The sequence below is a fragment of the Rana temporaria genome, chromosome 5, assembly GCF_905171775.1.
Source record: "Rana temporaria chromosome 5, aRanTem1.1, whole genome shotgun sequence".
Classification (NCBI taxonomy): Eukaryota; Metazoa; Chordata; class Amphibia; order Anura; family Ranidae; genus Rana; species Rana temporaria.
In genome coordinates this window covers 153081671-153094456 of record NC_053493.1, presented here as the reverse complement: position 1 = coordinate 153094456, position 12786 = coordinate 153081671, and the positions used below count along the sequence as shown (strand labels likewise).

Genomic DNA, 12786 nt, shown 5'->3' with positions numbered 1-12786 from the left:
TATTTAAAAAAGTTTAAAACTAAAAACATGTAAAATAAATAAAATGAAAATAAAACGCCTTTTTTTCTTTTTTTTTAATCAGAAAAAAAAAGAAAATTGCACAAGAATATTTCATATTTACAGTACATTTAAATCTATATGGTGGAGCTCCATTTGATGTGTTTACTTTCCTATTCTTACCTGCTTCACTGGATAAATATGGTTTGCCTAAAACTCAATAGTTCAAGCTCAAATGTACACATACTAACTGAGAAAGTCAGAGTAGCTCTGTAAAGAAGTTCAATGAAAAGAGAGTCCAAAAGAAAACAGCTTCTGTTCTGCTCCCTCATTACAAATCCCTTAATGCTCTGGTATCAGTGTAGTGTATATTTGTAAAATAAAGTTTTAAATATATATAGGTAAAACAGATATAAAACATCAGTTTTAAAGTTTTACATTAAATGATAGAATAAAGCCTTTAAATATTCTTCTTAAAGCTAATGAACTGTGCTGACAAATCAAGATATCTGAAAGTGGATAGGAAGGGCTATCAAGTGCTAGGACTATTGGACTCATATAATAGCTTTGAAATCAGTTGTTTGGGGAAAGGACTGAGCATACTCTGTTACATAAAGTAAAATATTCATTTGAAGAAAGAACAGCTTTCTTAAAGCGGAGTTCCAACCACAATTAGCATTTTGTAAATGTATGTCCTTTCATCCTGCGTTTTTATAATATAAATCTGGTCACTTACTATTTTACAATCCGCCGCCGATCCGCATAGATATTCAAAAGATAGTTTATAAAACTATATCTACACCGTTGTCATTTTGCTTGTGGGCATTGTGAAGCCTACAGGCACTTACTTCCTGGAAGTCTTGGATGGGGAGTGATAATTGGACAGTGCACTGCATCCTGAGAGATGATGACACACATTTCCCAGGAGCATTAGAGGGGGATGATGTCAGAATCCTAGGTGGTTTCAAAGGCAGATTTCGTGGGGCCGCATAGCAACAGGCATTTCCAGATGAGTAAAAAAAAAAAAAAGATTTTTTTTTTCTTTTTTAGTTGTAAGCTACAGTTTAAAGCAAAATTGTTTTTTTGATGGAACCTCCACCTTAATATGTGTTTCCACCTTTGCAGCCACATTTGAGAAACTCTCATATGTTTGCTATGTGGTCCCATTCATATAGCGTACTTAAGATAATTAAAAATATATATTTCTTACATTTCTAGTTGTTTCTTTAGAGCAAGGTTATGCATATAACTCTATAGGCAGCTTGTATTGTTTGGAATAACTAACAAAGGACCAATTGTTTTAAAAGTGCATTAACAATGTACCACCCACCACTTGAGACCTTTGTGGTAAACATAACTTCCTAGGCCTCCTTGCATAGAAGAGAACTTCAGTTTTGGAGTTTTCAGAAAAAATAAGTAAGTATAAAGGGTCGCAGTTTTGTAAGTTATGCTATGTGAATGGGAACATATAACAAATATAAATTAGGTGTTATCCCAAATTGGCTACAAAAATGGAAATACACTTTAATGTTAGGGATGTCTAAAAAATCCCCTGCACATGCCAAGACTGTCCTGTGGTAGAGAATGTTTTTTCTTTTTTTTACAGACAGGGGTTCCAAAAGTTGACAAAAACTCATTTTTTGGATGTTTACTGAGCAACAACGATCTCAGATTTCAATGTCCCGGTTTCTTTGTGGCAGTAGCGTAATTGTGTCAATAGTATAATTGTAGTACCATAATATGCTTAGAGTTAACAAATAGAGAGAATTTAACCTGATATGGCACACTAACTGGTAACATTACAAGAGTGGGTTTGAACACATTGAAATTAGTATGGTTACGTGTATATTTAAAAATAAATGCACAGAGCAAGCAAACTGGCAAAATAGAAGATAAATACTGTATATAGCCAACAACACTGGAAAAGGGGGCTTCTACTCTACTTACTAATTTATTTAACTCCCCAGTGAACCTCTTGACAGATAAAAGGTAAAGATGGCAGCAGGAAAATTAAGACTTATTAAGGCACCCTCTTCCTGCTTGCTATTTGACCACCAGTGATAGGTGGGTACCTTAAACTAAACTTGTCAGTAAATATGGATTCTGTCATTGCTGATGCCTTTTTGAAAATGCTAGCTACTTTGCTGCCATACTGACCACCCGGATTTAATACTTTCTGATATACTGACATGGAACAATATGCGAATCAGGAAAGTCAGAGAAAAGCCAGAATTATTTATTAGCATACTTTTTTCCCATAAAGGGACTTACAGTGGCTAAGCAAGAGGGTTAGAATGACAGTCATGTTTCCTCTAACACTGGAATGCCTTAAGCTGACCATACATGGTTTTATTTTATTTTAGTCAGCAAGTGGGCTGAATCAAAAACTGAAACATCCACGCATTCGAGGTTGATGGGGGAATCTTCCCCATCAATTACTTTGCAATTGTATTCTGACAGCGGGGAGACTCCTGCCTATTGCCTGCAGTGCTGATTGAGCGGCTTTTATCAGACAGGGCAGTTGAACAGAAGTCAATCGATACATCAAAATTGGAAATTTGTCTGGTCCCTGCTAAACCGTCCAAATTTTGATCTATTTATTGCCAGCTTTAGATTGTAGCCGTTCAGAGACCTAATTTCACCTATTTATTAAAAAAATATATATCACCTGTTTTTTGCTTAGTCTGTGACAGTTATTGCTTTCAATCAATGCAGGCAGAAGAGGTGATGTGGTTATATTTATTTGCTGCAACCAAGGAATGATCCAAGGCTGCTGAAGGTAACAATGGGCTTCCAATATATTACACTGCAGTGCAATATTTCAGGTCTTTTAGTAATGTTTACAGGTCCATTTACATCTTACACGCCCCTTGAAAACATAACTACACAAAACGTACGTCGGCGGCGGTACCTGGTCACGTGTACTATGTCCTACGTCACTTCCGAATCGTCTGGATAGTGGTGGAACGCACACCGCCACGGAGGTGGGAGAGCCAGTGTTTTTTTATCAAAGCTTGCAGCCCCAGTGCTGGGAGAAGGGCACATTTTATGTGAGTAGCCAATTGGCTGTTGTTTTTATCCCATTTTAATAAAATAGCGTTGCACTATGGAAGCTCTCTGTTTGTGTTCTATGTTCTAAAATCTCAACATTCTGAGGGTGATGTATCGTACATGCTCCAGTCCATTTATATGTCTGCAGGCATTATCCTGCTCAAGCGCATCTGACCGTCTGTCAGGTCACCTGTGGCCAGGGGACAAGTGCACCCCGTTGGGGTCAGGGATACACCACGGGGTAGTGAACCCTATAGCCGACTGCTGCAATCAGAGAGGAAGCGTGAGCCCAAGATTCCCCAGGGCGCAGAGTCTAAGACCCAGCTTTGTGTTCACCAGAGCCTCTAGTGGTGAGGATGGCCTTCGCTGCAGCTGGATCCAGGTCGCGACCCCTGGGATCCCCCAGGTCACGCTCCACAGGGAGAGAGGGGAAGCAGCATCCAGGACAAGCGATAGTGATGGGTAAGCCGAGGTCAGGGCAACAGGCAGACAAGGGTAACCGAGGGACAGGCAAAAGTTCAGGGTCACAGGCAAACAGGAGAAGTCAAGGACGAGCCAAAAACGGTACACAGGAAGGTAAACGTAGCACACTGCAGACAGGAACTTAAGCTAACAACAAGGTTGAACAGCAAAGCAGACCTGCAGTGCAACAGTTAATATAGACTTCTTGCGATGGCCTGGGGTGGGGCCATACAGGAAGGAGAGAAGATAAAAAGGCAGCCAGAAGAGGGTCAGGCCTCTAATGGACACATGAGGAGAAGTGTCCATGACACTGTCTTTTTCACTAAAGAGGTTAACCAGGTCTGGTAAGCACAATTTACTACTTGTGCACATTGGGTGTCGTACTAATTATCCAGGTGGTGAAATATCAATAAGTTTGCATGACCGGAGACGGTTTTTGTATCACAGCAAGAAATATATCTAGAGGATATTTGAGCATTGATGTTGTATCTTTGTTTGCACAAATGGGACTTTTATTATTGATTTATTGATTGATTTATCACATACAACAGGACCCTTTTTTATTAATTTACTTGTTGCATATTATAGGATTAGTTGTGTAATTAAATATCACTCTATATGACCCCCAGTACACTTTTTAGCCATTTACACATGCACATTATGCTGTATGTTAAGGTGCATTGCATTAAGGCAGCTAATTCACAAAGAATGTGCTGCCAATGCACCCTAGTGTGCCTAAAATCGCGTATGCACCCTTGTTTCTAACATAATGCACTGCTATTCGTCCCCATGCATTGCAACACGTTACAATGGCTTATTTATAAGTTACTGGTATTAAAAAAAACTTTTCCATTTCAATCTACAGCCACTGTGATCTTTTAAAACTTAAAAAAAAGTGTCTTCCTTGCAAAATGGCAATTTGAAGGTGTTAATTACACCATTGCAGTGGTTCTCAACTCCTGTCCTCAGGACAGACTAATGCTGGCCATACATGGGTCAAATTTTGAAAGATCTTTCTTTTGAAAATCTTATCTAAGAATTTTCGTTCGTATTTCGCACCATTAGTGGGCTGCAGCAACAGCCGATTTTCGGGTGGCCATCAAATTTTAATAATCCAACATGTTGGATATTTTTTGAAAAAACAAACAATTTTCTAATCAATGATGGGAGAATTGTGCGAGAAATGTAATCAAAAAAGAAATGCGCATGTGCAAGAAAAGAGAATTCACGGAAAGAAACAAAGGTTCCTGGAAAGAAAGAAGATTCCCAGACATGAAAATTATTTTCTGTAGGAACATGAGGTGAAATTGAAGGTTTGGTCGGTTGAATTTCGAAATCAATGGTGGCACCATCGCAATACAAAACACGAAAATGTTCTGATTTTCGAAAGAAAGATCTTTCAAAATTCGACCCGTGTATGGCCAGCAATACAGACCAGGTTTGCAAGATAACTGAAATACAGCACAGGTGATATCATTTGCTGCTCAGTGATTGCAGTTTTCTAGTCTGCATCTCCCCAAGGTAATACTTAAAATCTGGCCTGTAATGCTGGCCATACATGGGTCGAATTTCGAAAGAACTTTCTTTTGAAAACCAGAAAATGTGTGCGTTTTGTGATCCGATGGTGTCACCTTTGATTTCAAATTTTGACTGACCAAACCACTGTTCCTACAGAAAATAATTTGCGTGTCTGGGAATCTTCTTTTCTTTCCAGGAACCTTCTTTTTTTTCTGGGAATTTTCTTTTCTTGCACATGCAAATTTCTTTTTCGATTACATTTCTCTCACAATTCTCCCACCATTAATTAGAAAATCATTCGTTTTTAAAAAAAATATCCAACATGTTGAATTATTAAAATTCGATGGCTGCACGAAAATTGGCTGTTGCTGAACCCCACTAATGGTGTGAAATACAAACTGAAATTCTTAGATAGTATTTTCGAAAGTAAGTTCTTTCGAAATTCCACCCATGCATTACAGGCTAGATTTTAAGTAATCCTTGGGGAGATGCAGACTATTAAACTGCAAATGATATCACCTGTGATGTATTTCAGTTGCCTTGCAAACCTGGCCTGTTAGTGGGACCTGAGTTGAGAACCACTGCACTATTGGATTACAGAATGTTACCAGAAGTCTAATTTCTTGCTTGTGTATTTGTCTCCCTACTTTTTCAAGAAGTCTGAACAGAGATTCAAATTCAAGTATCCCTTCCAAAAGGGGTTTCATTTTTGGTATGATACTTTCTAAAGTTTTTCTACGTATGGGATGCAGACACTGAGGGTTTTCTCATTACAACCCTCTGTTGGATGGTTATAATTAAATATCATATTCAGAATGAAAAAGGACACAAAACAAACAACAGTTTCTTCAGAACCGAAAAGGTATAAGTCCTCATGCATGCTGGGCATCTACTTAAAAAATGTGCCTGAAGTTGTATATTTCACACAGGTGCATTCAGGCGCATCAAGCATTTGGGTGTTAATGGATTAATTTGTTTTGGTCATTGGAACACATTAACGCTCAAATGCGCCCAAACACATCTAGCGTTTAGATGTGTTTGCACGCATTTAGGTGCTCTTAGCATTTTCTGCTCAAAAGCTCATCTCCTGAATGCACTTTAGATAATAATTTTTTAGCCTGTAAATGCTCCTCTTCTAATATGCCTGCAAATGCCTATGTGTGAATGGACACATACGCTAACATAGAGGTGCTTTTACGGAGAGAAACGCCTGTAAAAGCGCAATTGTTTAAGCCCAGTGTGCATGAGGCCTAAAACTGTGACCAAGTTTGCTAAAGTCCTTCTCCAATGTATATAACCTGGGTAAGATTGTTTTTCTCTACAAAGCAGTTACACTTACAATTCATTTAGACAACACTAAACAATATCTTTATTCTCCTAAAATAATCTATACACATTCACTACTTAATGGCCCTGTAATCTATTTTCATTAAATCGTTTATTACTGTGTTTTTCTGCCACCTTTTAACATCCCCTGTTAGCTCACAGGTGCATTCAGGCGCATCAAGCATTTGGGTGTTAATGGATTAATTTGTTTTGGTCATTGGAACACATTAACGCTCAAATGCGCCCAAACACATCTAGCGTTTAGATGTGTTTGCACGCATTTAGGTGCTCTTAGCATTTTCTGCTCAAAAGCTCATCTCCTGAATGCACTTTAGATAATAATTTTTTAGCCTGTAAATGCTCCTCTTCTAATATGCCTGCAAATGCCTATGTGTGAATGGACACATACGCTAACATAGAGGTGCTTTTACGGAGAGAAACGCCTGTAAAAGCGCAATTGTTTAAGCCCAGTGTGCATGAGGCCTAAAACTGTGACCAAGTTTGCTAAAGTCCTTCTCCAATGTATATAACCTGGGTAAGATTGTTTTTCTCTACAAAGCAGTTACACTTACAATTCATTTAGACAACACTAAACAATATCTTTATTCTCCTAAAATAATCTATACACATTCACTACTTAATGGCCCTGTAATCTATTTTCATTAAATCGTTTATTACTGTGTTTTTCTGCCACCTTTTAACATCCCCTGTTAGCTCAACCTCTCCTTTTCCATCCCTTACTTCCATTTGTTTGGAACTAGAATTGCACGTTAAGGCACACACGATCGGATTTTCCGACGGGAATTGTGTGATAGCAGGCTTTTGTCTAAAAATCTGACAGTTTGTATGCTCCATCGGACAATTGTTGTCGGATTTTCCGACAACAAATGTTGTATAGCATGCTTTAAAACTTTCTGACAACAAATGTGTGCTGTCGGATTATCCAATCGTGTGTACAGAAGTCCTTCAGAAAAACAAAAACAAATGTGACAGGAAGTCAGGTAAATCTGTCGGTGTTGTCACAGACGGGAGATACATTTCTGCCTTGTTTGGACAATACACCAATCATTATCGGGCGTCAGCTACAAACGTAGCCAGAGAAAGGCCGTTGAAAAACTTCAGCCGTTCAGAATGAGGCAATTAAGGCCTCTATAAGTAGCCCAGAGGATTGCCACTAATTTGCTGCATCCTGAAGCTTTGTGAGGAAGGAGAGCAGTACTGGAAGTCTTGTGAGGAGGTGAGGAGAGGATTGATTTTTCTGTGTGATAAAAATCAAAAGACTATTGTTTTGTGCTGTATGACGAGCACTGTCTGCCCAGCGCTAGGCTGAGTCAGACTCCATAGATAGGTTCCTGTGTGGAAGGTAGACGCCCAGAGTGGCTAGGGTTTATTTTATGTTTGATTTTGTTTATGCTGTTTGGATGCTTGCAATTGTTTTCCAGCAAGATGGAAAAATAAACCAAGAACTTTGTTTTCAACCGTCTTCGACTGCCAGTCTGTAAAAAATTCAGTGTGTGGTGAACCCATCCAAGGGGTCACACACCCCGCTACCGAGCTAACCCCTTACACAAAGTACAAACATGCATACTCAGAAGCAATGCTAACCATAACACAACATTAGCAAAAGTTGCCCAAAGGGTTGGCGCAAAAGAGCTGAAAATCCACGTAGTTTCCTGTTTGTTGGCCGACAATTCTTTGCCGTTTGTATGCAACACAAGTTCATGGCCAATGCCCTTCAGACAAAAGCCCTACGCTTTGTCCGCAGAAAATCAGATCGTGTGTATGAGGCTTTAGATGCAGTCATGTGCACTGCTCTTTGCACACACACTAATCTTTCTCGGAAGTGAGCAAGAGAGGGTGGCCACGTTCTACATACAGTAGGACCATGGAGAACAAGCATAGCCACCCTCTAAAAGAAAGTTGGATCACAGAAGGAACAACAAGAAAAAGTAATCTGGAGGTTTGGAGGAGGCTGAGAGCAATAGAAGGTACTTTTTTGAGCTAAAACTACAAACTTGAATAGAATATTTTTTTATCTAGAGTTTAATGTCACTATAATATCTTTCTTATCTTCCATCTGTACAGTGAATACAATGTTCTGCCACAAATACATCATAGTGCTTAACTGGACCGATGCCAAACAGAGACTCACAGTTGAGAAATGCTGCTGATTATGATATCAGTGTTTACATGGCTCTCTGTTAAACAATCCAGCTTCTGTTCATTTCAAATGATTGCTGTTAACTTCAAAGCCTTGGGAGAACCTAGATAACACTTCACAGCAACTCGGAACGGATTCTGTGAGAATGTTACATTTCCTGATTAAACATGTTTTCCAAATTACTGAACACTTCAGACTTCATCTCCGAGTCTCAAATTAAGCAGAAATGATGTCATACACACCTGCAGCTTGCAATATAATATGAAGCTTGAAGTGAATTCATATATTTTAGAAAACTTTATAGATGAAATCAGGGATAGAACAAAGCATAAGTACGTTTCAGAATCTCTTAGTGCCGGAGGTGATTTTCATTTGATACATTAAACTTTATAATGGGAAGAAAAAGCAATAACCTTTTCATCAAAGTACTTAATTTCATCAGTCACCCAGAAATCAGATACCCACCAAACTGTACCTGTCATTGCAATGGGTTAGGATGCCGGTGGGGTTATGTATGGGTCACAGATGAATAGAATATTTTTAAATTGGACTAAAAAAGTCTATTGGTTGGCCTGACATGTTTAGCAAATATCCTTCTTTCTGTGCCACCTGGACGGCTGTCTGGGTGGACATGTGTTACAAGGCTCCGGGTTGCTAGGCCAGCAGCCAGAGGCCTATCCCTGGAGCACCTGCCTGCTAGGCTGTCTGAGGCCTATCCAGGTTTGAGAAAAGTAGTGCGGGATTGGGGCCTCAGGCCGGAAGCCCAACCAAGTTGCAGAGGTTCCGCCGGACGGGGAACCGAATTGTTGCCAGTGGTGAGGGAGAAACAGTTGCCATAAGGGATGACCACTTCTGTCGCCAGGGGCAAGTGAGGATCAAGACCAGGGGTACAGGGGATGGAGTCGCCACAAAGGGATAGCCACTCTTGTTATCAGAGGCCAGTGTATGGAAGTCTGAAGAAGTAGCAGAGCAGCCTTATCACCAGTTGGGGACAGTGAAGAAGTGGCAAAGCTTCAGCAGAGTGTCAAGCCAGGTCCCCAGCGGGTGCGTTATGTGTATAGATCTCCATTGACTGTTGAAAGTTCAGTTGCCATAGGAGACAGCAGTCCTACAAATACAGTTGCTGCATCCAGCTTAAAGACCCCCCACCTGTATAGCTGTCTGTCTATTATTTTTGCCTCAGAGTCTGCCAATTGCTATTGCATCTGTGTAGAGGTGCCCTGGCCCTCTCTCCACCAGTTCTGTTTAAGAGATAGTAAATCTCTTTTTCTTGCATTCAAAAAGTGACTGACGCCCATGTTTCACCACTTGCATTACACCCACCATGCCTAATAACCCACACTTCTAGGAAGGATGTCAGCTCTCCCTGACTCTGGAGGTCACCATTAGGCCTTTATTAGTCAGGACACTGCTACATGTGAAAAGAATACAAGGCATTTTTTGAATGGACAAGGTTGAGGGAGCAACCCACTATCATCACTGTACTGTCGCCGGAGGTGTGTGTTTCAATATTGTAAATCCAATGCTTACAGTACTCTTTGAGATGAATGAAAGCATGAGTTGTAACTAATTTAGCACCACCCACAAATGTTACACTTATAATTAGAGGTGATCTATTTTTACATATAAAGAATATCCACCCCACCCAAGATAGTGGACTACTAAAATAAATATAATTTTAGAGCATTAGTTATTGCATATATGCAGATGAGCTGTCCATTCCACCCTGTTCTGTCGTTACAGAAGGTCAGCTATCCTATGCACCAATAAGTAAAAAAGAAGATGAAAAATTATCCCACATCTCCTTAAAGTGGAATCTTATGCTTAAGACATCATTGGACACCATGGGCTGGAAAGTACCTGTGTGTTAAAAGTCAGCATCTATATTATTTATATATGTAGCATGTACTTCTCCAGTATGATCTAATCTATTAGGGGACAGCTGTCTGCTGCAGCAGCGTGGGCTTTTTCACCCCCCCCCCTTCTCTTTTCACACACAGACACTCAGAACTGCTTGTTTGGAAACTCCCTATTGGAGGTTGTCTGTAAACTCCCTTTTGGAAGAGCCTGAGCCAATCATAAGACTGCAGCAAAGCACTGTGGGGGAGGAGATAAAAAGCCAGAGGAATTAGGCCAGAGATCTCTTTTTGCCTGCACCCCATCGGGAGAGCATCTGCACTCTATGTGTGTGTGGAATTGCGGCCTATCAAGGGACACATAGCCTGCAACTCTAGCCCAGAGGAACAGATTGTTCATGCAGCTCCAGCCCAGAGGAACAGATTGTTCATGCAGCTCCAGCCCAGAGGAACAGACTGTCCATGCTAAAGAAGGATACCCTGCAACAGCTCAAGGACTGAATGCCACTGCGACACACCTGCATCTAAGATAGATCGATCGCTCAGGGGAGGACTGCTGACTGTATACAGGATTTGGTGAGGGGGCTTTGCCCAAGAACCTTTAATGCTTTTCATAGAATACCACATCCAAATATTGTCCACAGAGCTCCTACATTGCGGTGAAGATAATAAAACGCAAAGCTTTGCCTCCAGGACATTACTGCGGTTGCTCTTAAATGGGACACACCACGGGCATCATTTCAATGGGTGTGTACTGGAGGTATCGTATGCCGGCCTGGGGTTCCCCTTTAGCCACAGCATCCCACACACACCAAAAGTTATTGGGGAGTCTATTTAATTTGTACATATTGTTACATATTGCTTTTGTTGTTTGCATAGTGTTGCTGACTGTTTTCTTTAAACTGTTTCAACCAAGTCCTGGGTACTTACACAGGTCCTGGCTGACTTATGTTAACCTGAATTTTACTTTTCTTCATGTAAACTACAAGAAGAACTGTGTTGTGTATTCCTGCTGAGTTATTCCATTAATCACATTGCTAGGTGTGCCAGAGGGGCTGGGACAGTTCATTGGGGTTAAAAGGCAGAGTAACGGACTGAACAAACAAAAGCAGCTCCCTCCCTGGGGTTTGCTACATATATATATTTATTATACATTTATTATATTATATATACTGCATACATATTTATTGTACATATTTTTAAGAAACTAGTGAAGTTTCTCCTTAAAGTAGAATTCCAGGTTTATATCCAACTACTCTTAAAACTGTTCCCTCCCCCCTTCTAACACCCATGCTAACTAACCTGTATAACAGGGCTCTCCAAACTGTCTAAACAAAGGGCCAGTTTATTATCGTTCAGACTTTAGCGGGGGCCAGACTGTGGCGAGCGGGATTGGAATATTTCCTGGCATCAGTGAGAGGAAACATCGCCACGTTTGGTATTAGGGGGAGGAATAGTTTCTAGACATGTGCACTGTCAAAATATTTTTTTCATTTTAATTTAATTTGTTTATTTTCATTTTTCGGGTCATTCGTTATGATCGAAATTCGTTATTTCGAATAAATTTGTAAATTAGAAAATTCTGAAATTAAAAATCCCGAAATTAAAAATCCCGAAAAATTAAAAATCCCAAAATTCAAAATCCCAAAATTCTGAAATTCAGAAATTCCAAAATCCCAAAATTAGAAAATCCAAAAATAAGTGCAAAAATTTGAAAGAACGGAAATCCGAAAATAAGAACGAAAATTTGGAAAAAATAAAATCAGAAAATGTTCTAATTTTTCAGAAATATGGGGGAAATATGGGGGAAAATGTCCCTGCATCTTATAGTCGGAATATACGGTATTACACTGCCCCACGCCGCCGCTGGCTCCGCCCCTGCCACCGCTCGCATCTCCTCCCGCCAGAACCTCTGGAACCTCTGGAAGAGAGGCAGGAGAGCGGGGGACAGACTTTGCAAACCCCCCTGTTCGCCGGGCGATCTTCCGGCTGGCTGGCTCGGGCTGCTCTGTCTTCTGCTAGGTGGAAGAGCAACGTAAGGTAAGGCTGCATTTGTGGGATCTCTCACACTGCATTTACTATGGTCACTCGGCCTTTACTATGGTCACTCTGCCATTACTATGGTCACTCTGCCTTTACTATGGTCACTCTGCCTTTACTATGGTCACTTTGCCTTTACTATGGTCACTCTGCATTCACTATGGTCACTCTGCATTCACTATGGTCACTCTGCATTCACTATGGTCACTCTGCATTCACTATGGTCACTCTGCATTCACTATGGGCTATGGTCACTCTGCATTCACTATGGTCACTCTGCATTTACTATGGGCTATGGTCACTCTGCATTTACTATGGGCTATGGTCACTCTGCATTTACTATGGGCTATGGTCACTCTGCATTTACTATGGGCA

At 40.4% G+C, this 12786-nt stretch overlaps 1 protein-coding gene across 4 annotated transcripts in view; it reads right to left on the bottom strand.

The window, feature by feature from the left end:
• The window catches only part of HECW1 (HECT, C2 and WW domain containing E3 ubiquitin protein ligase 1), a 418742-nt gene that overhangs the window by 67682 nt on the left and 338274 nt on the right, over nt 1-12786 (bottom strand). The window lies entirely within an intron of this gene.